This window comes from Phyllobates terribilis, unplaced genomic scaffold, assembly GCF_046119375.1.
Source record: "Phyllobates terribilis strain yellow unplaced genomic scaffold, ASM4611937v1 Scaffold_2__4_contigs__length_985480577, whole genome shotgun sequence".
NCBI classification, from domain to species: Eukaryota; Metazoa; Chordata; class Amphibia; order Anura; family Dendrobatidae; genus Phyllobates; species Phyllobates terribilis.
Window position 1 is genome coordinate 28,299,562 of NW_027362762.1, and position 6,000 is coordinate 28,305,561.

General features: G+C 41.1%; 1 protein-coding gene across 9 annotated transcripts in view; it reads right to left on the minus strand.

The window, feature by feature from the left end:
- The window catches only part of LOC141190412 (uncharacterized), a 260,923-nt gene extending 256,482 nt beyond the window's left edge, over positions 1–4,441 (minus strand). For 5 of the 9 annotated variants that reach the window (XM_073661225.1, XM_073661226.1, XM_073661224.1 and 2 more), the window contains exon 1: positions 4,304–4,438. The gene's annotated coding sequence lies outside the window, so the exon portion shown is untranslated. Of the gene's footprint in view, positions 1–4,303 lie in introns of all 9 variants that reach the window. The other 4 variants (XM_073661223.1, XM_073661222.1, XM_073661228.1 and 1 more) reach the window with 1 other exon arrangement.
- Between the last annotated feature and the right edge of the window lie 1,559 nt (positions 4,442–6,000).

The following is a 6,000-nucleotide window of genomic DNA, read 5'->3' on the forward strand; positions in this document are numbered from 1 at the left end:
ACATGTATATATACCGTATACTCACCCCACACCCAGTATATATAATATACACACTACAGGTATATATACCGTATACTCCCCTCACACCGTATATATAATATACACACTACAGGTATATATACCGTATACTCCCCTCACACCGTATATATAATATACACACACTACAGGTATATATACCGTATACTCCCCTCACACCATATATATAAATATACACACTACAGGTGTATATACCATATACTCCACTCACCCCGTATATATGATATACACACTACAGGTATATATACCGTATACTCCCCTCACACCGTATATATAATATACACACTACAGGTATATATACCGTATACTCCCCTCACACCGTATATATAATATACACACTACAGGTATATATACCGTATACTCCCCTCACACCGTATATATAATATACACACTACAGGTGTATATACCGTATACTCCACTCACCCCGTATATATAATATACACACTACAGGTATATATACCGTATACTCCCCTCACACCGTATATATAATATACACACTACAGGTATGTATACCGTATACTCCCCTCACCCCGTATATATAATATACACACTACAGGTATATATACCGTATACTCCCCTCACCCCGTATATATAGCATACACACTACAGGTATATATACCGTATACTCCACTCACACCCAGTATATATAATATACACACTACAGGTATATATACCGTATACCCACCCCACACACCGTATATATAATATACACACTACAGGTATATACACCGTATACTCCCCTCACACAGTATATATAATATACACACACTACAGGTATATATACCGTATACTCCCCTCACCCCGTATATATAATATACACACTACAGGTATATATATCGTATACCCACCCCACACACCGTATATATAATATACACACTACAGGTATATATACCGTATACCCACCCCACACACCGTATATATAATATACACACTACAGGTATATACACCGTATACTCCCCTCACACAGTATATATAATATACACACACTACAGGTATATATACCGTATACTCCCCTCACCCCGTATATATAATATACACACTACAGGTATATATATCGTATACCCACCCCACACACCGTATATATAATATACACACTACAGGTATATATACCGTATACCCACCCCACACACCGTATATATAATATACACACTACAGGTATATACACCGTATACTCCCCTCACACAGTATATATAATATACACACACTACAGGTATATATACCGTATACTCCCCTCACCCCGTATATATAATATACACACTACAGGTATATATATCGTATACCCACCCCACACACCGTATATATAATATACACACTACAGGTATATATACCGTATACCCACCCCACACACCGTATATATAATATACACACTACAGGTATATACACCGTATACTCCCCTCACACAGTATATATAATATACACACACTACAGGTATATATACCGTATACTCCCCTCACCCCGTATATATAATATACACACTACAGGTATATATATCGTATACCCACCCCACACACCGTATATATAATATACACACTACAGGTATATATACCGTATACCCACCCCACACACCGTATATATAATATACACACTACAGGTATATACACCGTATACTCCCCTCACACAGTATATATAATATACACACACTACAGGTATATATACCGTATACTCCCCTCACCCCGTATATATAATATACACACTACAGGTATATATATCGTATACCCACCCCACACACCGTATATATAATATACACACTACAGGTATATATACCGTATACCCACCCCACACACCGCATATATAATATACACACTACAGGTATATATACCGTATACTCACCCCACACACCGTATACTCCCCTCACCCCGTATATATAATATACACACTACAGGTATATATACACCGTATACTCCCCTCACACCCTGTATATATAATATACACACTACAGGTATATATACCGTATACTCACCCCACACACCGTATACTCCCCTCACCCGGTATATATAATATACACACTACAGGTATATATACCGTATACTCCCCTCACCCCGTATATATAATATACACACTACAGGTATATATACCGTATACTCCCCTCACACCCTGTATATATAATATACACACACTACAGATATATATACCGTATACTCCCCTCACACCCTGTATATATAATATACACACACTACAGGTATATATACCGTATACTCCCCTCACACCCTGTATATATAATATACACACACTACAGGTATATATACCGTATACTCCCCTCACACCCTGTATATATAATATACACACTACAGGTATATATACACCGTATACTCACCCCACACCCTGTATATATAATATACACACTACAGGTATATATACCGTATACTCCGCTCACACCCTGTATATATAATATACACACTACAGGTATATATACCGTATACTCCCCTCACACCCTGTATATATAATATACACACACTACAGGTATATATACCGTATACTCCCCTCACCCCGTATATATAATATACACACTACAGGTATATATACCGTATACTCCCCTCACCCCGTATATATAATATACACACTACAGGTATATATACCGTATACTCCCCACACCCCATGTACTCCGCTCACACCGTATATATAATATACACACTACAGGTATATATACCGTATACTCCCCTCACACCGTATATATAATATACACACTACAGGTATATATACCGTATACTCCCCTCACACCATATATATAATATACACACTACAGGTATATACCGTATACTCCCCTCACCCCGTATATATAATATACACACTACAGGTATATATACCGTATACTCCCCTCACCCCGTATATATAATATACACACTACAGGTATATATACCGTATACTCCCCACACCCCATATACTCCGCTCACACCGTATATATAATATACACACTACAGGTATATACCGTATACTCCCCTCACACCGTATATATAATATACACACTACAGGTATATATACCGTATACTCCCCTCACACCGTATATATAATATACACACTACAGGTATATATACCGTATACTCCCCTCACACCGTATATATAATATACACACTACAGGTATATATACCGTATACTCCCCTCACACCATATATATAATATACACACTACAGGTGTATATACCGTATACTCCACTCACCCCGTATATATAATATACACACTACAGGTATATATACCGTATACTCCCCTCACACCGTATATATAAAATATACACACTACAGGTATATATACCGTATACTCCCCTCACACCGTATATATAATATACACACTACAGGTATATATACCGTATACTCCCCTCACACCATATATATAATATACACACTACAGGTATATACCGTATACTCCCCTCACCCCCTATATATAATATACACACACACTACAGGAATATATATACCGTATACTCCCCACACCCCATATACTCCGCTCACACCGTATATATAATATACACACTACAGGTATATATACCGTATACTCCCCTCACACCGTATATATAATATACACACTACAGGTATATACCGTATACTCCCCTCACCCCGTATATATAATATACACACTACAGGTATATATACCGTATACTCCCCACACCCCATATACTCCGCTCACACCATATATATAATATACACACTACAGGTATATACCGTATACTCCCCTCACCCCGTATATATAATATACACACTACAGGTATATATACCGTATACTCCCCACACCCCATATACTCCGCTCACACCGTATATATATAATATACACACTACAGATATATACCGTATACTCCCCTCACCCCGTATATATAATATACACACTACAGGTATATATACCGTATACTCCCCACACCCCATATACTCCGCTCACACCGTATATATAATATACACACTACAGGTATATATACCGTATACTCCCCTCACACCGTATATATAATATACACACTACAGGTATATACCGTATACTCCCCTCACCCCGTATATATAATATACACACTACAGGTATATATACCGTATACTCCCCACACCCCATATACTCCGCTCACACCATATATATAATATACACACTACAGGTATATACCGTATACTCCCCTCACCCCGTATATATAATATACACACTACAGGTATATATACCGTATACTCCCCACACCCCATATACTCCGCTCACACCGTATATATAATATACACACTACAGGTATATATACCGTATACTCCCCACACCCCATATACTCCGCTCACACCGTATATATAATATACACACTACAGGTATATACCGTATACTCCGCTCTCGCTCTCTCACAGAGTCATTTTTCGTCACTTTCTTCTCTGCGGACACTTCATTTGTACAAGGACCTGTGATGATGTCATGATCACGTGATCCCGCCATATGATGAAGTTGTGGTCATGTGACATCGTGTGATCATGTGACATTGTGTGGTCGGACGCTCCCATGTGACACAGCCCACAACAAGACGCAGCTGTGTGCACGGGGCTGCATCTATATCGGAGGTGATTTTTTGAGGACCTCATTATAGCCTCCACTGTACAGAATTCAGTGCTGAGGAGATAGATCAGAAACGCTGGAGCGCGAGCCTCAGAAATCATCTCCACTGTAGACAGTTCAGCACTGGCACCACTAGATGGCGCTGCTCCAGGCTCCTCATACACTGCACTCTGGTGTAATGGAACAAACATCACAGGTCAGAGAGGAACATCAAAGGTCAGACAGGATCATCACAGGTCAGACAGGATCATCACAGGTCAGACAGGAACATCACAGGTCAGACGGTCATCACAGGTCAGACAGGATCATCACAGGTCAGACAGGAACATCACAGGTCAGAGAGGAACATCAAAGGTCAGACAGGATCATCACAGGTCAGACAGGATCATCACAGGTCAGACAGGAACATCACAGGTCAGACAGGAGCATCACAGGTCAGAGAGGAACATCACAGGTCAGAGAGGAACATCACAGGTCAGACAGGAACATCACAGGTCAGACAGGATCATCACAGGTCAGACAGGAACATCACAGGTCAGACAAGAACATCACAGGTCAGACAGGATCATCACAGGTCAGACAGGATCATCACAGGTCAGACAGGATCATCACAGGTCAGACGGTCATCACAGGTCAGACAGGAACATCACAGGTCAGACAGGATCATCACAGGTCAGACAGGATCATCACAGGTCAGACAGTAACATCACAGGTCAGACAGGATCATCACAGGTCAGACAGGATCATCACAGGTCAGAGAGGAACATCACAGGTCAGACAGGATCATCACAGGTCAGGCAGGATCATCACAGGTCAGCCAGGATCATCACAGGTCAGCCAGGAACATCACAGGTCAGACAGGAACATCACAGGTCAGACAGGATCATCACAGGTCAGACGGTCATCACAGGTCAGACAGGATCATCACAGGTCAGACAGGATCATCACAGGTCAGACAGGGTCATCACAGGTCAGACAGGAACATCACAGGACAGACAGGGTCATCACAGGTCACACAGGATCATCACAGGTCAGAGAGGAACATCACAGGTCAGACAGGGTCATCACAGGTCAGACAGGAACATCACAGGTCAGACAGGAGCATCACAGGTCATACAGGAACAACACAGGTCAGAGAGGAACATCACAGGTCAGACAGGAACATCACAGGTCAGACAGGAACATCACAGGTCAGACAGGAACATCACACTTCAGACATGAACATCACAGGTCAGACAGGAACATCACATGTCAGGCAGGATCATCACACTTCAGACAGGAACATCACAGGTCAGACAGGAACATCACAGGTCAGACAGGAACATCACAGGTCAAACAGGATCATCACAGGTCAGAGAGGATCATTACAGGTCAGACATGATCATCAGGTCAGACAGGAACATCACAGGTCAGACAGGAACATCACAGGTCAGACAGGATAATCACAGGTCAGACATGAACATCACA